This window comes from Strigops habroptila, chromosome 5 (genome assembly GCF_004027225.2).
Source record: "Strigops habroptila isolate Jane chromosome 5, bStrHab1.2.pri, whole genome shotgun sequence".
NCBI lineage: Eukaryota > Metazoa > Chordata > Aves > Psittaciformes > Psittacidae > Strigops > Strigops habroptila.
The window spans coordinates 4586246-4607765 of NC_044281.2; the positions used below are offsets into that span (position 1 = coordinate 4586246).

General features: G+C 52.1%; 1 protein-coding gene across 24 annotated transcripts in view; it reads right to left on the bottom strand.

Moving 5' to 3' along the window:
* The window catches only part of PCBP3 (poly(rC) binding protein 3), a 52520-nt gene that overhangs the window by 29366 nt on the left and 1634 nt on the right, over nucleotides 1–21520 (bottom strand). For 20 of the 24 annotated variants that reach the window (XM_030488451.1, XM_030488449.1, XM_030488441.1 and 17 more), the window contains exon 2: nucleotides 14704–14815. The gene's annotated coding sequence lies outside the window, so the exon portion shown is untranslated. Of the gene's footprint in view, nucleotides 1–14698; nucleotides 14816–16318; nucleotides 16463–21520 lie in introns of those variants that run through there. The other 4 variants (XM_030488428.1, XM_030488439.1, XM_030488429.1 and 1 more) reach the window with 4 other exon arrangements.

Sequence of the window (21520 nt, forward strand, 5' to 3'; positions counted from 1 at the left end):
AGAGGCAGCATTAGGAGGCAGAAGTGTCAAGTTTGGCCCCAAAATCATAGAATCCCAGCCTGGTTTGTGTTGGAAGGGACCATAAAGCTCATCCAGTTCCAACCCCCTGCCACGGGCAGGGACACCTTCCACTAGAGCAGGTTGCTCCAAGCCCCTGTGTCCAACCTGGCCTTGAACACTGCCAGGGATGGGGCAGCCACAGCTTCTCTGGGCACCCTGTGCCAGCGCCTCAGCACCCTCACAGGGAAGAGCTTCTCCCTTATATACAACCTGAACTTCCCCTGTTTCAGTTTGAACCCATCACCCCTTGTCCTATCACTACAGTCCCTGATGAAGAGTCCCTCTCCAACATCCTCGTAGCCCCCTTCAGACACTGGAAGCTGCTCTGAGGTCTCCACGCAGCTTCTCCTCTCCAGACTGAACAGCCCCAGTGTTCTCAGCCTGTCTCCATACGGAAGCTGCTCCAGCCCCTGATCATCCTCGTGGCCTCCTCTGGACTTGCTCCAACAGCTCCATGTCCTTCTTATGCTGAGGACAGTTGCACAACAAGCCAAGCCAAGCTCTGCCAAGCATCATGCCTGGGCAACCACAGGTGAACACCCGAGGCAGCATCTTTGCATCACGGGGAGCAGCCAAATGGCTTTATGCCACAGCAAGGGGAGCTCCACATGATCTGCCCCAACAAAGCCAGATAATGTCTGTCCAAAGCATGATCCTGTGGCAGAATTAAACAGGCCTTTTATATGCAGCTGCCCTTTTTGGGAGAGTGCTCAGAGGAGGCATCATCAGTACCCGGAGCAATCCATTTCTGCCTTCTCCCTTGGTTTTGAAATGGAATATATGGAATTCTTGGAAATTCTGGGCTCTTCCTCAGGTACTGCAGTGATAGGACAAGGGGTGATGGGTTCAAACTGAAACAGGGGACATTCAGGTGAGCTCTTAGGCAGAAGTTGTTCCCTGCGAGGGTGCTGAGGCGCTGGCACAGACTTTTCCCAGAGAAGCTGTGGCTGCCCCATCCCTGGCAGTGTTCAAGGCCAGGTTGGACACAGGGGCTTGGAGCAACCTGCTCTAGTGGAAGGTGTCCCTGCCCATGGCAGGGGGTTGGAACCGGATGAGCTTTAAGGTCTCTTCCAACACAAACCACCCTGGGATTCTATAAATTTCCTTAATGTATCAGGAATTCCTATGTCTGAAAAGCAGCCCAGGCACCAGTGACCAAGGAGAAGGAGAAGAGGAAGGAAAATCAAACTTCAGAAAGAGCAGAAAAGGCTCCTCATCCCCACACATAAACACACATACCCTGATTTTCCTCCTTTCCAGACTTCTGGAGGCTGGAGCCATTGTTCTCCAACCTGGTTTAGAATGGGAGCTGGAAAACGCAGATGCTGGGATCCCTGTGGCCCCTCTGTATGGGCTGGTATCCCTGCAGGAGCTTGCTGAAGCTGAGCCCTCCTCCTCTTCCTCTTCCCGTGCATCCATGTGGAGCTCCACGGGCACAGTAGCCACGCATGAGCAAGTCCTGCAGCGGCAGCTCCAGCAAATGCTGTCTGCACCTCCTCTGCAGATGCCCAGTGCCTCTGGGACAGATGGTCAGTAGCATCATCAAATGGTTTGGGTTGGAAAGGACCTTAAGCCCATCCAGTCCCCATGCGCAGGGACACCTTCCACTAGACCAGGTTGCTCCAAGCCCCGTCCAACCTGGCTTTGAAGGTCCTGCTAGAAGACAGACACACGAGGTAGAGTTTATATGGTGCAGGCTGATAAACTCCAACACCTCTTAGCCTGTTGAACAAGAGCCCTTGCTAACCTGCGCTCGTGAAGAGAGTCTGTATGGGGATGCTGTGCCCAGGGAACCACCCCTGACACCCTACCCTGGAGCATCTTCTGGTTGCTCATTGGCAATGCCACCCTGAGACAAAACCCAGCATGCTTCTCCGGTTCTTTGGTGTTTCGGAAGCCCCCAGCAGAAAGATGACCACAAAACATCAGTGTCCTTCACCACACCACAATATGCTATGTCATGGCCAGATTTCTGATATGGTTGACAAACTTTCACATTGGGGATTAACATTTTGGCCAGCAAGTCCACCACTCAAGACAATTTCCACTGCAAAGAGATTTTAAACAACTCTTGACTCCTCAACATCACTTCACAAACCTCAGACAGCGTTTTGTGACCCTTGGGAAATGAATGCTATGCTAAATGCAGGGAAAAGCTGGAAAGAAGCTGCTTTTCTGCATTTCTAGCTTTCTTTAATGGGGAGCACTGCCTGGCCCCTGCGTGAGCAGGAGCTTTCTCCCACTCATCTCCCAGTGGCTTGATCCTGCCATTAAGACCTAATCCGGTGATTTCCAGCATCGCATTGAGCGTCTGGGAAGCAGGATATGACCGACAAAGCAGCCTGGCCAGGTCAGGATGGGGTGGAGGAGCAAAAACGCTATGGCAGAACACCAGAGTCAAGCATTCCCTTCCAAACCGTGGCTCCAAATCGCAACGCACCAGAAGATGAAGCGGCGAGAGGACAGTAGCACCATCTACATGAGTGACACCAAATGCCACCTTGCAATGAAGCTGCATTTCTAGCTGCTACCATTGTCCCTAGGCATTTGGGTTGACCTCTACTCCTCTTACTCTCCAACTTCAATGGCAATGTTTAAGAGAACTCTAACCAAAATAAGCCAAACAAGCCACCCCATGCTACCGTGCATCCCTGCTCCTCACCTGCCCTTGATTTTTCACAGGAGACAAATGCCCCTGCTCTTGCTGCATCCCTGGGTGCTTCATCCTTAGTCATCTGCTCCCTCTCTGGGTGAGATGTCTCCCTTTATAGCCCAGGATGTCCCCCATTGGCTGCTGATGAGCAATTAGAACCTGCCTTCCCCTCCTTGCTTGTGGGCATTTCCAGTCTCCTTCATTTCTATGACAATTACTACCGTGGGGATACAAATGTGCCTTCCTCTGGCCCCTCTGCTCCCTCCCTTCCCCTCAGTGCTAGGCCCATCACAGCACCTTTCCTGCTACCTCATTTGCTACCTCCATGCCTCAGGTAGGCTTCTCCCACCAACCTCTTTGCTGGCTGCAGCTCTTGGGAGCTCTTCTCTATTTCCTAATCAATCATTTCCCACCACCCTTGCCATCAGCATGGCTTTCACCCCAGATCCTTTGCCCTCGAGAATTTCTAGGGAGAAATATTGGCTCTAGATACTGAGTTCTGGTGCAATGGTATGATTACCCATAGCTCCTGCCACACTGTAGTGGGCTCAGACACATCCCAGCCAAACACCCCAACCTTCCATTTGTAGTTTTTCAGTGGGGTTTCATGCATTTCAGAGGGATTTCTGGACTGATGGATAAACCAAGAGGAATAGAAACCACCAGCACAGGCTAGGAAAGTTCTCTACAACCGAGTTAGCACAAACCCCTGGCTCCAGCCTGTGGATACTGGGAACCCAGGGACAGATGTCCACTGAGAGTCCCTGCTCAGAACAAGGACAACTGGATTTGTGACAGTGGTGCTGCCATTACCATGATCATCTTCTGTGTGAAGGCCCATGAACAAAATGACAGCTTTTCCCTACCATTCTCCTCAGGATGAAGGTCTGGACCATCACTTCATTGCACACAACAGGACAGCAGGATGATGGCACCTACCTCTTGCCCTGATACATCTGTAGGAGGTAAAACTTGGAGACTTACATTAATTACCAGGTGTAGAGGAAATTTAGGTAGCCAGACCTAAGATATATATCCTCAGAGATCTATAGGATGAAGAATTCCCATTCATTCACACGAACCACTGCTGTGTTGCAAGCAGAGATTGGACACACAATAGGGAGGGAAATGGGATGGAGTAGGAGCAGGCTGGTAGATGCCCTGGTGCAAGCCAGAAAACCCTGTCTGGGCTGGTTTCAGGGCTCTCTGATCGCAGGACCCTGAGTAAAATCAGTCACTGAACCTGTTAAACCACCACCAAGACAAGCTGAGATCACCCTGCTTAGAATAACATTGAATTGGTTTGATTTTGTAGTGAATTCAAGCTGCTTTTGGAAGGCTGAGGTGAGCTGGTGAGTGGGAACACCACACTTGAATTCAGCCTCTTCCAATTCACCCTGTCGGTGACTTTCGGAACAATTTCCCAATAAACATGACAGTGAATGTCAGAATGCTTGAGCACCTCAGAAATGTCACCCCATGAGGTGATGAGAGCAATGCTCTTTGCACCACGTAGTTGGAACCATTATGACTCAGTGACCAAGAGCATCCTCAGATGTCTGTGAGCCTGGATGGACTCGAGACCCTGTGTGCTGAGAAAACAGCATTTCCTGTGATAAGGAAGGCCACTCTGATCTCCTTTGGTCTGCCAGCAGATTAAAGAAAAGATTAAAACCCATCTATCACAAGTCTTATATGAAATGATGGCTGTTCTTCCATGCCCAAGCCAATGTTCTGGAGGGGCTGGGACCAGCAAGGACCAAGCCTTGGCTGGGTCTCTGCTCAGTCTAGATGTGCCCTGGCCATCTGAGGAAGGCAGAGCCAGCAGTTCTGCATTGCACAGCCAGCCTGGACCCTGCCGCAGGGCTCAGCACTGCAGAGCAGGGTGGATTCTGCCGCAGCATCCGAGCGACTGGGAAGACAATCCCAAAGCTCCCATTAATTAGCTGCAATGGCCCCGCCTTGCACCACAGAGACCAGGAATGTGACTATTGGAGTGCCACACTCCATGTCTGCACCCTTGGGCATGCAGGGGGACATAGGAAACACGCCAGCAGTGCCGCAGAGGGTGGCTGGACCAAGCCACTGGAGGATGGAGGCACTCGTGTGATGGGAAGGGTGCTGGGATAACTCATCCAGCATTTCCATAAGCACCAACAATAAAGACCCCCTGTGTCAAGCCTTCACAGAGGAAGGAAATGCCCTAAGTGGTAGTAGAGGGGTGGCAGTAACAAGGTTGTCAATACTGTCCAATGTGGCATTGTTCTGAAAGAGCCAGGGAAGCCTGGGGCAGATGAAACCATCTGAAGATGCTCTAACTCCCCCCCCCTCTCCCAAACATTTATCAGTAGCATTCCTGTTAAACTGTCAGGTGACAACCCAGGGAGGGGAAGCTTTTTGGAGAGCAGAGCAAGAAGCCAAAGTGAGCTTGGGAAAGGGGAGGAAATAAGATGCAGTTCAGCAAGGCAGAGTACCAAGCCTGGCTGTGTGCAGTGAAGTGCACAGTAACAGAGGAAGAGCTCTTGAGTAAACCACAGGGAAGAAGATCCAGGTCAGGCACTGGAAAAGAGCTTCCCCACAGCCACGTGCTGTTGGTGACGATATCGTCGTGCCAGTTATGGTTGTTTAAACCTTACAGACATTTGTGTATTTCCAAGTAAAGCTCATCTCTGTTGGACAACTGCACTTGAGACTGAGCGATGCCCAAGGTCAGTCATGCTTTAGGATGCACTCAATTTAGCCTTTCTCCCTCCAGCCAGAGGCTAAGGAATGGAAGTCAGGAGATGACACCTTGCACAGGAGATGCTTTCACAGATGCCCCAAGGGATGCTCTGCCATCAGCTCCAAAGGACCCCTGTCTTGCCCAAAGGATGGCAGCACAGCCAGCATTGGAAACATACCCCTCTGGAAACCAAGGGGTCAGACAATCAGGTAGAAGTCCCCTATGTGCCACTTTTTACATGCCATTTTTCAGGGGAAGGCCAAGGATACCTAAAATAATGATGCTCGTGGTCACAGGTCCATGCTGGCTGCTCATAAAGGACAATAGACTATGGGGAGTTGTGTGGACCTCAGAGGACAAGCGGGTTGTCCTCCAGCAGCCTTGAAATGAAAGGGCTCCAGGCACACTCCTGGCATCCTTTGAACTGGGGGGCATCCTGGAGAGCTGGCACCAGGGATGCTTCCACTGCATCCCCCAAAACAGATGAGGATCTGAGCAGGAGCATGTCCCTGCAGCTCCCAGCAGTGGGCACCCCGCAGCCCCCCCATCATTCCCCTCCTCCAGAGCTTGCCCTGGTTTTAATCCCGCAGGCAGCATCATCCCAATAATTTCTCTCCGTTTTCAATCTACTGATATGGGGACAGTCCACAAATCCCTTCATCCTGAGAGCGAAGCAACCTACTGCCTCATCTCATCCCTTCTCCATTCCTTTCTCTTTAATCCCTGGAAACAGGGATGAGGCTCGCAATGCAGGGGCTGCCCTAGAGGGGTCTGTCCAGACCTGCCTGGAGCACATGGGGGGAAACAGGAGGAGCTAGGTTAAGACAGGCAAGGAGCTTGTTATTTTGACCATGCTCAGTCTCTACTGATTTAGTTGATGATTTGATTTGATTCTTAATTAAATGGCAGCCCAATGTCATGCTGTGTGAGATGAAAGATGCAGGGCTGGGGCTGCTCTCATGAACCCACCGTATCTCAAAGCATCAAGGGCAGGTCCTAACCCTTCCTGATGCAGGGATGGGGGAATTCATACTATTCCATCACCCTCAGCACTCTGGGGACATAAGGCACAGCATCATTCTGTTGGTCCCCTCCACAGAAGTGAGGCTGATGGGGAGTCAGGAACAGCCTGGTCCTGTAAATCCCAGCTCCTCCACGCTCAGGGCTGCATCCATTTCTCTGCCTGTGCCATTTCTCCACAAGCCTAAACCTGTGACTTTCACTCTGATGCTCTTTGGGAATGGGAGATTGATGGGAGACATGGGAAAGGAGACCCTTGGGGTCTCTCCCTGCCCTTGGAGAAGCAACCTGGCATCACCCAGTCAGGACCGAGTGCATCAGTCGGGATGCGGCACTAAACCCCATCCTTCCTTTTCCAAGTATTCATTTGCATGGGGCTGGAGAAGGTGGGAGGTGAATCCATATGGAAGGTGGCCACCACAAGGCCTGACACTGCCCCTAGCCACAAGCACCATCCAGTGACCATGCCAGAGGTGCAGGGTCCCCATCCTGTGCCCGGCGGTGGCGGCTCTCCCTGGGTTTGGCCAGTGAGGAGGAGGAGGAAGAGGATGGATGGGGGCCTTTGGCGGCTGGATCGCCAGCACGCCGTGCTCAGACCCTGACAGCAGGCTCCAAAACTGTCACTCCCGATCTGTTTTCACTTCAGCTAAACCTCAACCCCGATTAGAATCAAGGAGAGCCTCCTTCTCCTCTCTCCCTTCTCCCTGTGGTAGGTCCTCCATAACCTTGGGTCTAAACACTGAGCAAAATGCACCGGGTGAGGGTGAATTTGCTCCACTGGGGCTGCTGGGGAAGGGGAAAACATCATGCCTTTCCTCATACCTCATCCTGGCAGCCCCACAGGGCCTCTACCAACATCAAGGATAGGATGTGCCACCAAACCCCTGTCCTGCCTCTGGTACCCTGGCAGCTCCATCGGATGGTGGATCTGTGGGGTCTGGTGTGAGCAGGGTGCCCTGCACTGGTACCCACCACATGTTACCAGCTCCTTTAGCAAAGTCCAAATAGAATAAAGAACTTAAACCATGTATGTTTTACATCCACAACCAGAAGCTGTGGCTGCCCCATCCCTGGCAGTGTTCAAGGCCAGGTTGGACACAGGGCCTTGGAGCAACCTGCTCTAGTGGAAGGTGTCCCTGCCCATGGCAGGGGGTTGGAACTGGATGAGCTTTAAGCTCCCTTCCAACCCAAACCAGTCTGGGATCCTATGTGTTTGCGTGCGCAATCACTGCACTAGGATGGATGCGTCCAGCATGAATGTTGGTAAGCTGTGAAAAGCTCACCACAGGAACAGGGGCAGCCCTCACCCATCGGGGACACATTTAAATTCACCTTCTATTCCAGCTAGCCAAAAAGCAGCTGCAGAGGCCTGGTGAACTCAAACCACACAGGCTGCCACCCACCCTTGTACTGCAGGAACATGGGGCTGGATGGCAGAGGTTCCATCCTGTGCATGGGGTTCTGTTTTGGGGCTGGGAAAGCATCCTCTAATTCTCCAAAAGCAGACACTTGGCTACAGATGGGAGCTGGGGCTGCAAGCGCTCTGCTCCAGTGGGGTTGGGTTTGTCTCTGTGCTCCAGGCATGAGCCCCCCCTGCCATAGGGAGCCAAGCTGGCTGGCTCGGTGCCTGCTCCACAGCAAACACCCATTTCCCAACTTGGAAGAAAATATAATAAATAATAATAAAAATAATGGAATAAATAATTATCACCTGAGAAAAATCAGTCTTGGGACCACCAAACCAGAGAGGGTAAAAGCATCTCTGGTAGTTACCCATAAAAGCTGCGCAGTGGCGAGCATCTCACCGTGCAGGCACCCACGTCTCCTCTTCTCCCACCTCAAATGGGTGCTGCCCACCTCAGACATGGTTTGCTCCGTCCGCTCTGCACAACCCATCCTGCGAGCATCCCTGTTTCTGATCCTATGCACTAAACCCCCACAGATTCTCCAACGTTTTGGAGACATTAAAATCGTGTTGAAACCACTTAAAGAGTTGGTTTGGGGTGGGTTTTTTTCCCTTGATCCATATCCTTTTTTTTCCCACCCTGAAATGATGGGTTTAATTCGTAAAGAAATGCCATCTCCATTCAACCGGCTTAAAAGAACAGTTATTTCTCAGGAAGATAGAATTTCTTCTGCATCTGAGAAGACTAAACATGTTTATACGAATTAATCCATAAAAGAGGGGGGAAAGCTGAGATTCAGAATGTCAGGAATATGACAGAATTGGTTTGGAATTCTGTATTAAAAGCCAAACTTTAGATATCAGGGAAAACTGAGCGTTGGGTTTCCGTAGCAAAATGCAGGCATCTGTCTTTGCATCTGTCAAAGTAAAGGTCAATCATTTTATGGCAACTTAAACACAATGCCCTCGATCCACCATTTCTGCTTTATTTTGGTGACTTCTGACTCATAAACTGAGATTTTCTAATCTGGTTCACATTACAATAACATTATCCCAGAAAATTCCCGCTCCAAGAAAAATCCATCTGAGAATGTTTTCCCTTTTTAAGAAGGGGATGATATTTGGGGTTTGAGTTTAACAGCATTTAAGTCCTTTATAACCTTTGCAACTCAGATTTCACTTCCCTGCCTAGAAAACAATGGGGTAACCAAAGGAAATGCAATGGGAACGTGATGGTGTCGGAAGGAATTTTGCCACCCTGAGTAAAAGGGGTATCTGAAGGCAAACTGAAAACAAAGCCTCAGAATCAAAGGGATTCCTCTTTCTCAATCTAATTTCCCCAGCACAAGGAAACAAAAAACCATGGAAATAGGATCGAAAAGGTACAAATGAAATCAAAGAGGATGTGATGAACATCTATGGTGTTTTAGTATCAATTGCTTTAAGGCAATTCCCACCCAAATAACACTGTCCAAAGCCCGCTCTGCAAATCACACGCATTAGGAATGGCTGAAGGTTCTGGTTAACGCAGAGCCGGACGGTTCCCGATCCAGGGATACAACCTTCGGCATTAGATAGGTAAAATCCAATTGGATCAAAATAAAGCAAATGCCAAAACAGTGCACAATGTTGCCAAGATACTCTGCAAATATGTCGTAGGAGAGCCTTGAGGAGCAGCCATTGACTCGCTCACGCACCTCTTTCTCCCCTAATTCCACCTCCTTCAACACAGACTTAGATTCCCTCTCCAAGAGATTCACTTAAGACAGCTCTTACGCATCCCAAGCTCTTCTAACCCACACTGGAGCCCCAGACCCGACTTAGTCGATGATTCTTCCCCAATTCCCATTGCTAGGAGAAGTTGCCCGTGGTAGGTGGTCTTCCACCAACACGATCATTGCCATCTTCTTACCTTTCTCCAAAGAGCTGCTTTAGTGCTGATGGGGGGTCCGCACAGATGGCCAGTCTTTCCACGTTTGGAAAGGATGAGAAATGCAACGGGGAGGGTGGGGGAGGAAAAAAGAATCCCAGTGATTTGTTTTTGTTCTTTCCGCAGAGGGCTCCGAACCTCATTGGCCCTGGGAGATCCACCACGTGGCATGGGATGAAGGGCACGTGACCTATTTTCTCCCAAATCCTTCGGTTTGCTGGCAAAGGGAGATGCGCCCCCACTGCTCATGTCCTTGTCATTCCAATGGGCTTGGGTTTCTTTTGGGTTTGTTTTTAAAGGCCACTGAGCAAATTGGGTTGCCCCGAGGCGATGAGGGCGAACCAGCCAACGCTTTTCCAAGGGAAGGAGAAAGGAGCTGGGATCTGAGACGAGCCCATGTGCAGGGGGGAGATGTAGGGATGCTGACAGAGCGGCGGTGCCTGCACACCCGCTCCAGGGAGGGAGAGGAGGGCAACAGCAATGCACATTTGGCTGCTGGGCTTAAATCCTCCATCTCAGAGACAGCAGCGGCAGCAAGGACCAGGCTGAAGCCCTGACTGCAGCGCCCAGGGCTCAGTGGGCTTCCTGAACCTTGGAGGAAATGGGATGTGTTACAACTGCTCCATCACCGCAAAAAAGAGATTATCTTGTGCCCTCGTGTTGCTCCTGATCTCATCCTCTCCTGCTCTCTCATTTAACGCATGGTGGTTGCATTAACCAACTGCTCCAAGTGTTCTGCTTCGGAGGCTGCAACAGCTTTCTAGGAAGAACGACCAAGTGCATGACTATGCAAGGCTCAAAGGGCATTTCAACGTGTTATTCCCCTCCAAACCTGAACCACAGCACAATTCTGGGATGTTCTGCCCTAGCAGGGACCCTGAGGCCCTGTGGAGCAAGGCGAGACAAGTCATAGCTCCCAGTGTCTGACTGATTGGTGATGAGGGTCCCTTTTGTCCCAGCTCTGTATTTCCAAGGGACAGCAGCTCTGAGCCACCAGATTCCCAGCCAGACGTAGTCTCAGGCCAAGCAGCTCATGGCCTTCCCTTGGTAACTGCAGGTATCAGTCCCTCACCAACAGGACACTCAGCCTGGGGAATGGAAAAGGTATTTTTGGAACCCAAGACATCCTCTTGTTTTTCCCATCACAGCTCAAGCCCATAGGTTGCACCAGTCAGAAGTGAAGAAGCTGTCTCCAACCACCCTATCATCCAAGGGCTCGAGCCCTTCTTATCTAAGGGTAACACCTAAGGCTCCTTGAGAACCAGCTGAGCTTGGGCTTTGGCGAAAAAGAACAGCTCTAGCCACCTTCATGTCTTCTTGGCATCACCACCATAGAATCATGGAATCACTGAATCATCACAGAATCAATGAATCGTAGCATCACAGAAAGGTTTGGGTTAGAAGGGACCTTAAAGCTCATCCAGTTCCAACCCCCTGCCACAGGCAGGGACACCTTCCACTAGAGCAGGTTGCTCCAAGCCACATCCCTACCCAGCACTGCTGGTTCCCCTGCACACAGCTTTGCTCAGAGATGGGAAGGATCAGGAGCTCAGTCCCTATTCCCTCAGTCCCAAGCCCTTCTCAAGGCCAGACCGTGTCACCACGCTGTTATTAAACACAGAAGAAGAGCCATAAAATGCCCCAAACTGCATAGAGAAGTGCAAGGTTTCACCTGAAACCCTCTCTGGATGGGAGGGTTGCACTTCTCCAGCCACCAGCCAAGCCGATGGGGCATTTTATTCCAACAAATACAAACTGAGGGAGGAGAAACTTCCCATGCTCAAACCCAAGCCACAGACACAGCCAAAACCACTCAGCTCACTCCTTTCCCCTCCCGCATTTGGCAATGGACAAAGGGAGAGAAGAATCCCCCCACCTTCCATCCGCAGCAGCTCGCCACCTTCCCCAGTGCTGCCCAGCTAAATCTGGCTCCCGAGTAACCTTCTGCATAATTATATAATAGAGAGGCAGGTGGAGGAATGATTTTAGGCAGAAAGCAAGCTGGATTAAAAGATCAGAACAAGCAATACTGAGATTAAAATGGTTTGTTATTTTCAGCTGTGGGAAATCTGTGGCTAAAGCCACAGAAGATGGGGAGGGAAAGTGCACCATCTTTCTTTCCATCCCCCAAAACAAGCTTCCTACAGATTAGCCAGCACGAGTTCTAGGTTTCCAACCTGTGCTCAGGTTTGGTTTCCCAAAACATCTTAGCTAAAGACTTAAAAGCAACGTGGAGATGCTTCAAGATCCATTTTGCCCTGCAAGCCGAGTCCGAATTAAACCCCATCAATGCATCGCTGCTTGTTAAGACATCCTTTACTCAATGAATCAGCTTGTGGCTGGGCACACCATTACCTATGAGAAACACGCCTCCTGGCACACAGCATGGAACCATGGAATCAACCAGGTTGGAAAAGACGTTTAAGATCATCAAGTCCAACCGTTGCCCAGCACTGCCAAGGCCACCACTAACCCATGGCACTGAGGGCCTCGGCTACACGGTGTGTGAACACTTGCAGGGCCGGTGACTCCAGCGCTGCCCTGGGCAGCCTGTTCCAATGCCTGAACACCCTCTGGGGAAGGAATTGTTCCTAATCTCCATCTAACCTGCCCTGGGTGCAGCTTGAGGCCGTTTCCTCTTGTCCCATCCCTTGTCCTTGGGAGCAGAGACCAGCCCTGGCTCCATCCTCCTTTATCAGTACCAACACCCCAGCATGCACCTCCCCCGCACCCCCAAGCTGATGGCAGGCAGATGCTTACCAGAGAGGCAGCTGCGGCTGGGAGAAGCCCATCAGACAGGAGGGCAGCTCTCTGCAGACACCTATATGGTGTCCCCCTGGCCCCCAGCAAGGTTGGTGGCCTGGGGTGCCACGCTCTGACTGATCACTCTGGAAAGGCGTGAAGGGGAGGGCAGGGATAGAATGGTGGGAAAGGGAGCGGACACTGGGGGCCGAGCTCTCCGCAGGGCACCGCGCTCATCACCCTCATCCCGGATCGATGCTGCTGCTCATTCACCTTCACGTTCACATTAAGCAGAAGGGTCAAACTGGGAAATCGTTTGCCACTAGTGGCATGTCCCCACACCCCCCACAGTCTTGTGTTGCCATCATAAAGGCACAGAATCAATCAAGTTGGAAAAGACCTTTAAGATCAGCAAGTCCAACCGCTACCCCAGCGCTGCCAAAGCCACCACTAACCCATGTCAAAGCCTTTTCCCCTAGGAAAGCAGTGTCCCCTTGCATGGACACTTCCCACCACAGCACCTTGCTAACTCTACAGCTTCTTGGGCCACCCCTGATCACTCATGGCATTGCCTGGATGTGAGATGGAGCAGAGTTTCCCAGTGCAAGTGGTCCCCAAAACCAAAGTCCTCTTCCAGGCATTCCTCACACCTGTAGATTTCCTATACAATAGTCATGGTACTACATGCGCAGGATCAACTCTGCCTTCAAAGGATGAAATCCCATGGGGCAAGAGGTCCAAGACACAGCCTTGAAGAGGGCTTAGCATTTAGAATGAGCGCAACAACTTGCTTTAAGAAAGAAGCTGCTGGCTTGCACAGACCCCAGGCTGCTGTCCTACCCGTGGATGTGGGAGAGGGGCTGGGACAAGGGATGGGATGTTGGACAGGGAGCATGGGAAGGCAATAAATGAAGACACTTTCCTGGTGGGGATGTTATGATGTTTATGAAGGTGATGCTTTAATAACCAGGAAAGCAGGAAAGCATCTTTGCTAAGAGAAGAGAATCTGTTGGACAGATTGGGGTTATGAGCACTTGTGGGAGGACAGTCTGGGGACTTGGTCTCAGGCTGAACACTCAGCTCCCCCAGCAAGGACATGTCCTGTTTTCCTGGGCTTGGCAATAGGGATCCCCCTCCCCAAGACCTGCTGCACTCAGGGAGATGCCAGCAAGCAGGGAAGAGACCGGGCCCTCTAGAGATGCGCTCCCAAGCACATCCTTCCTTCAGCTTGTGGCCTCCAGGCAACCACCAGCTACAAAGCCACCCTCCACCCCCCAAAATGACAGTGAAGAGGTGGATGTGTCTGTCAGAGGCTGCTCATAGCACATAGGAGCTGCAGACAGAGACCTCAGATGATGCATGCTCAAGACCAGGCATAACCAATACCCACCACACATCACCAGTGACCACGGACAAGCCTCCTCGCAGGTTTTGGGGCAAATTCTACTCCTGCTGCACCTTATTGGAGTCACCTGAAGCTCCTCTGAGAAACCTCCATCCCCTTACCCAAAACGCACCATGTTGTTGCAGGGGCAGGGTGTTGCTCTGGCTGGTCTCTCCCAGGATTTTACGTGAGGAAAACAGGGATTAGCGACACTTTGAAAAGGAAAGAGAAAGAAGAGAAGTGGGTTTGTCTGTGCCTAAAACATTTCTGCTTTATGGAGCTGCCTTCTCACTCGGAGATGTGTGTCCTCTTCCTCACTAACGGAAAATGTCGCCCCGCTGTCCATTTGTGATAGTCAATGCCTGGGACAACACAACAGCCCCAGGCCAAAGCAGATCTATTTTAGTAACAAAAGCAAGAGTGGCTGATGAAAATGACCCCGTCTGTGCAGTTCCCAACTGAGCTCCTTGGCTTAATGGACTCTTATTTCATGGCAGAAAGCAGGCATCCAAGTGCAATGAGGGCAGTGGCAGCAGGACAGGAGACCTGCACGGATGCAGAGAGAGGCCCCAGCAGCAAAACACAGCCCTCATCGAAGCCCTGTGAGCAGCACTGCACCACGCAGGGAGCAAAACCCCTTCCCACAGAGCCAGGTCCCTGCAGTGCAGCAGTTCCTCTCTCTGCAGAGCCCAACCACATCCTCACTGTGGTTTATAGCCTAAGGGAGAGCGCAGTGCAGAAGACACCCCCCAAACCAGGATGTGGAAAGAGACTGAGCTCACCTTACCTTACCCTGCAGGCTGGCCTTGAGCTCCAGAGGGATTCCTCAGAGGGTCCAGTTGCACCAGAAAAGGGCATTGCTGAGCGCAGGATGGAAACTGGGGGTCCACAGCAGGAGCCTGCAGACCAGGATGTGGCAGAGGTTAGGCACAGCACACGGGAAGGACACCCGAGAGCTGCTTTATCACCCAGGCGAAGGGGATTTCAGAGAGAAATAAAACACAGCTTGAGTTGGGAGCGACAGAAGGATGGGGAGCATCACCTCCAGGTTGTTTATAGGGCAGGCAGCAAAGCCCTGTCTATATTATTCTCTGCACACAGAGTGGGTTTGGGCAGGTCCTACCCCAGTATCTGTGAAAAAGGGAAGTCATCTACAGAGCTGGGCTGTGGAGGGTCATAGAATCATAGAATGGTTTGGGGTGAAGGGACCTTAAAACTCATCCAGCTCCAACCCCCTGCCACGGGCAGGGACACCTTCCACTAGAGCAGGTTGCTCCAAGCCCCTGTGTCCAACCTGGCCTTGAACACTGCCAGGGATGGGGCAGCCACAGCTTCTCTGGGAAAAGTCTGTGCCAGCGCCTCAGCACCCTCACAGGGAAGAGCTTCTGCCTCAGAGCTCATCTCAATCTCCCCTCTGGCAGGTTCAAGCCATTCCCCTTGGCCTCTCCCTACAGGCCCTTGTCTAAAGCCCCTCTCCAGGTTTCCTGGAGCCCCTTTAGGCACTGGAGCTGCTCTAAGGTCTCCCCTTCAGGAGCCTTCTCTTCTCCAGGCTGAACCAGCCCAGCCCTCTCAGCCTTTCATCCAGAAATGAAGCTGCAATGGGAATAATCCAGCACGTTCCAGTGGCATTGGGTGCCAGGTTATTTTTGTTGCTTTATTTTTGCTGCTGCTCCCACTAAGTTAACTGGGGCGTGCATTACCCATCAATACCATCCATCGAGCAGCCTGAGCCATTAGTAAGCCGAGTGCCAGCGGGCACAAAAGCCTCTCCATCACCCAAAATACTTGGGTGAGCTGCGGGCCTCACTCACTGCTTGAACTTGGCGCTGCTCTGGATGTGCCGGGGCAGGTTGTGTGTGCTAAGGGGGAATCTTCCTCTTCGCCATGACTCATTAAGAGCCAGGCTCATCCCCAGTGACCTGGGCACCAGGTGATGATGCTGCCATGGGAAGGAGCCCATCTGCAGGAGGGGAGCCCATGGAACCCCCTGAGGTCAGGCTTCAGTCCCGCCTGCTGCTCACAGCAGCGTCAGCACTAAGATCAGAGCAGGATGCCCAGGGCTGTATCCCTTTGGAGCTTGAAAGCCTCCAAGGATGGAGACTACACCATCTCTCCCAGCGACCAACTGTCCTCAGAATGACTGCTTTTTTCCCTACAACACCCTATATGTCTCTCTGAATGGAAGCCAATCCCCCAAAGGAGCAACTGCACCCCCAGCTGGTGTCACCTACAAGAAGGACAAGTCCCAGGATGGACCCTGAGAAACTCCACTAAGCAGTGAGCCTAAACAAGCAAAGTAAATGTCAAATCCCACTAACTGTCCCAATCCTAACAGACAGAGAAGGAACAAAAGCAAACCCCAAATCAGCCAAAAAGGATGGAAAACCCAAACTGTGTCTCACAGTTGGAGGAGCAGCAGGAGCAGTTTCAGATCCAATGAGGCAGAGGGCTGGGGTTCAGCAGTGGAGGCTGCAGGGGAAAATCTGGAAGATCTCTGTATCCTGGGATGCCCAGCCAGCCCCCCCCCCCCACCTTAAAACCAGCAAGAGCATCCTCCCAGCACTGTTGTTGTGCCTGAATCCCAGGCAACAGGGAAGCACAAGGGCAAAACAGCCCCAAGCAAAGGAATACTTGGTAACGGTTTGTTTTCACGCCAGTCAGCACAAACTTCTGGTCACTGCTTCCAGCACTGAGAAAAAGAAGGAAAAAACCCCAACCATGGCACCACGTGTGTATTTTGATACACAGAAACAAGGGGGCTCAGACAAGGATTCACAGAATCACAAAATCACAGCATGGTTTGGGTTGGAAGGGAGCTTAAAGCTCATCCAGTTCCAACCCCCTGCCACGGGCAGGGACACCTTCCACTAGAGCAGGTTGCTCCAAGCAGCTCTGCTCTGGAGCCAGGCTGAGAGAGCTGGGCCGGTTCAGCCTGGAGAAGAGAAGGCTCCTTAAGGGGAGACCTTAGAGCAGCTCCAGTGCCTAAAGGGGCTCCAGGAAACCTGGAGAGGGGCTTTGGATAAGGGCCTGTAGGGACAGGCCAAGGGGAATGGCTTGAACCTGCCAGAGGGGAGATGGAGATAAGCTTTCAGGCAGATGCTCTTCCCTGTGAGGGTGCTGAGGCGCTGGCACAGACTTTTCCCAGAGAAGCTGTGGCTGCCCCATCCCTGGCAGTGTTCAAGGCCAGGTTGGACACAGGGGCTTGGAGCAACCTGCTCTAGTGGAAGGTGTCCCTGCCTGTGGCAGGGGGTTGGAACCGAATGAGCTTTAAGGTCCCTTCCAACCCAAACCATGCTGTGGTTCTATGACTCTATGATTCAATGTCCTCTTGCTTTGCTGCAACCCCCCAGGGAAAACACAAGCTCTTTGGGAAAACTCACTGTGCAGCTGGTGAGGGATACACCAGAAGGGATGGAGATGGGGATGTTCGCCCACCGCATCACCGCATCCCTGGGCTGCATTACACCTTTGAAATGGGAACCTCAGCAAGATGGTTCCATCTGTATTGTACCCCCAGCCCCATTTAAGTTGGAGGGGACCCTACTCCCATCCAGTCAGGCTGCTGATCGGCTGCTTTGGGGTTTCCAGTGCTGCTACTCATGGTGCAGGGGAGAGAAGGATCCTTCCCTGACCCATGTTCCCATCATCCGCATTGCTGGGTGTTTTATGCAGACAGAGGCAATGATTTTAATGTCCTAGTGAATGAGCTGTCGGGACGCATCAGCCTCAAAGGGCAGACTTCAGAGATGGCTTCTCCTCCCAGGCGCTGCCTGGGCAAGGAAAACCAATTCCAGCTCTGCACACACGCGTGTGCCAGCAGTGCCTGTTATTTTCCAGCCTTCAACAAAACACCCTTCAAACCCCCGTTCCTCAAGAGCGAGGTGAGCCCGAGGTTGGGGGGCTGCAGATGGGCACCACCGTGGGGCAGGCAGAGCGGGCAGCCTTGCGGGCAGGAGCATGATGTGATGGGACCTGAGCACCCGTCAAGAGATGAGCTGAGAAAAGCCATGAGCAGAGCTGACATCTGCCCCCTGGGCAGGTGCCTAATGAGCAGAGACATTGTCCATTTGGGGAGATAAGGTAAAGATAAGAGATTCCCGAGCTGACACCTGGCTGCCTCCATCCGTATTCCTGGCAAGGGACGGGGAATGGAGGGCAGTGGGTCCCACCCTGGGCGGTGGGTGAGTGGGATGGGGACACCGTCGTTGTCGCAGCATCTCAGTTGTGCTGCCTGGAGCTCCACTCTTTATTATTCCTGGGAACATCCCTGTGGGGTCTGGCAGGGTCCCACATGTCTCTAAGTCTGCTGAAAAGGCAGCAGCAAGGGGGGAGCCAGGTCCTGGGTCCAGTGGAGCATCAGACCTGCTCTTGGCCAGGATGTGGGCACAGGCAAAGGCTCCCGTGTCCTGCGGTCCGCAAAGCCTGGACCCCCAGCATCACCCAGCATCACCCCCCTGGCTGCTTCCACAAACCTAGTTCAGTCAGCCCCTATAGACCAAGCCTCAATAAGCCCGCTTGTCATCAGCTCTTCCCTAACTTACATCCAGCCTCTCTGCTATCCACCACTTCAACTGCTGACAAGACAGGAGCAACAGAGAAGGGAGAAAGGAGAGACCCATATCACCCCTATCATACCCCGGTTTTCCCCTTGGGAAAACTCAGCTCTAAAAGCACCCTATTTACCCCTATTTACCCATAAAAGCCTGGCAGGCACGTTGTGGTCCACCTGGGAAAACCCACATTGAGATGCTTTCCTTCCCTACATCCCTGCCTGCTTTTCCAATGGCAATCATAGAATCCCAGACTGGTTTGGGTTGGAAAGGACCTTAAAGCTCATCCGGTTTCAACCCCCTGTCCCTGTTTAAGTCTCTTCGGGACCATCCTGGCTGGAAGGGGCAGTCCAGAAATGCCCAAGCCAGGATGCTCTGGACCAAAGACAACATCTGGGGTGCAGCCATTCCTCCCTAGCACCCGATGACCTGCTGGGCTCGAGCAGATGGAGCGGCTGCAAATCCCCCTGTAAACCAGGGAAGGGAAATAATCTCCTAGAGGATAAATCAGCTGGCAAGGGGGGAAAACTCAGCATCCTGCCTTTTCCTTCCTCTTCCTGCAGATGCCAGCAGCATCCAGCATGCCTGGAGGGACCCCAGCATCCCTAAGGGTGGAGAAGGTAGGGCCAGGGTCTTGGGTACCTAGTGGAGACCTGGTTTTGGGACAGGGAGGCTCTTCTTTTAGGTGGCAGCAAGCTAATCCATGAATGTGCCACCCAGGGAGACACAGTTGCTGGTGTTTCCTTATGGAAAACCACATCTGGTGAGTCTTTAAAACTTCCCTGAGGCCTTGCTGCATGCAAGAAGTCCTTGGTGGGCTTAGGAAGCCTTGGGAGCAGCCACCAGAATGAGACAAGCCATTTACAGTGGAATCCCTGTACCTCCTCGCCTATGGGGAAGGAGGGGAATTAGGTCCATTGGACTGGGCTACTTTAGGTCCTCAGGAGGGGATTTGGAGAACCAACTGTGTTCTCTGAAACCCAGACATCACTAAAAGATGTAATGCACTGATGATGTTTAAAGGTCTTTTCCAACCTAGCTGGTTCTATGAGTTGTGTTTTTTCTTCCCTTCTATCCTTTCTTTAGCATCGCCCATCTACTCTTGCTTAAGGGCTGGCAAAACTACCCCGTGTGCTTGCTTCCCAGGGAGAAATGTATCATCAGGAATTGTCACCAAACTCTGGGGTATTTTCTAGCTGTTGCAGGGAGAGCTGTTGACGACAGGCATAGGAATGGTTGGGATGGGGAGGCTGCAACCCAGGGAGGGGAAGGATGGAGACCATACAGGCTAGGACAAGGGGCATCTGGGCACGGTTTGCATCCTGGTCCTTGATGGAGAAGCATGGATGGCCAGGAGAGCCCTGAATGAGGTGTAACACACCTTACCTTAGAATCATAGAATCAACCAGGTTGGAAAAGACCTTTAAGCTGCCAGCACAGTGACTCCAGCACCGCCCTGGGCAGCCTGTTCCAATGCCTGAGCACCCTCTGGGGAAGGAATTGTTCCTCATCTCCATCTAAACCTCCCCTGGTGCAGCTTGAGGCCGTTTCCTCTTGTCCCATCCCTTGTTCCTTGGGAGCAGAGATAATGTAATGTCCCAGGACAGGGAGGGTGAGCTATCAGTGTGTCCCTGGGGAGCACAGCGACCCAAGCTGTGCAGTGAGAGCAGGCAACCTCAGGTCACTCACTCATCCATCCCCTGCTATGCACTTGGTGTTCAAAACCCCCTGGAGGGGTAACACATGTTCCAGGTGGGGAAACTGAGTCACAGAGTGTCCAGAGCAGTCACTTTTAGCAGTCACTAAAACCTCAGTGACGCTCCAGGGCTGCTTCTCTGCACCATCCTCCCCATCACAGCCCTGCGTATCCTACACAAGCTCATGGAGCCCATCCTGGGCATCCCTGAGGCATCCTCCTCCCCTGACACAAAGCATCCCACACAGCCACATGAGGAGAATCTCCTCCAGAGTTATGGGATGGCTTGGATGTATGGATTTTGCCACCACAGCAGAGAGGTTCAACTGCCCCATGTAGCCACACTGTCACAGTGAAGTGCTCCTCCTCTCTATAGCTGCCCAAAACATTCCCTTCATGTTATCAGTTCAATAAAAGCCTTTAAATAGTACTTTGTTCTCCATATTTGAAGGCCAGAGGCACAAAGCAAGTCAGAGTGTGAGTGACTCTCTTTGGTCCAGCTCCTGCCCCAAGCAGGGCCGCTCCAGAGATGAATTCCAACCTGAAACCTCCACATTCTTTTCCAAGCCTTCCATTCTTTAGCCTGCTCTCCCAAAACACACAAAAGAGTGAAGATATTCGCTTCAGGCACCAAAGCCTGGATGCCCTCATCCACTGCCATCACCCAGAGGTCTCATTCTCATCCTCTCAGGAGCACAACGGGCAGTGGGGACCTTCATCATAGATGGCATCTACTCATCCTCACAGGGAAGAGCTTCTGCCTAAGAGCTCATCTCAATCTCCCCTCTGGCAGGTTCAAGCCATTCCCCTTGTCCTATCCCTACAGGCTCTTGTCCAAAGCCCCTCTCCAGGTTTCCCGGAGCCCCTTTAGGCACTGGAGCTGCTCTAAGGTTTCCCCTTAAGGAGCCTTTTCCTCCTTCTCCAGGATGTCTTGGTGCCGGTCACTCACCCTGTGCCCACCACAGCACGTCCCCATCCTGGGGACACCCACTTAGGCACTTCAGCATCACACAGCACCAGAGATGCCACTGCCCCAATTCCCTAAGGACAAATGGGAATAGCTTGGAAGCAGCTTTTCCCAATCCGGGGCCCTCCAGGACCCTTGAATTTTCCCAAACCCCATCACCTTGTGGTGGGAATGTTGGGACAAGAGGGTTTTACTCCTTGGTGGCAGAGATTCCTGAGTCATCCTCCAGCCCATGCCCTTGAAATGGAGCCAAAAAAGCTTTTACTCAAAGCAGGCAGCAATCAGGATACCAGATCTTGAGCTCCAGGATTAACCCCTTCCTGGGAGATGCTGGCTTGGTTGCCCTTGCATGCAGAGCCTCTTTCCCCTCCTCTGCTCAATGCTGGCTTTC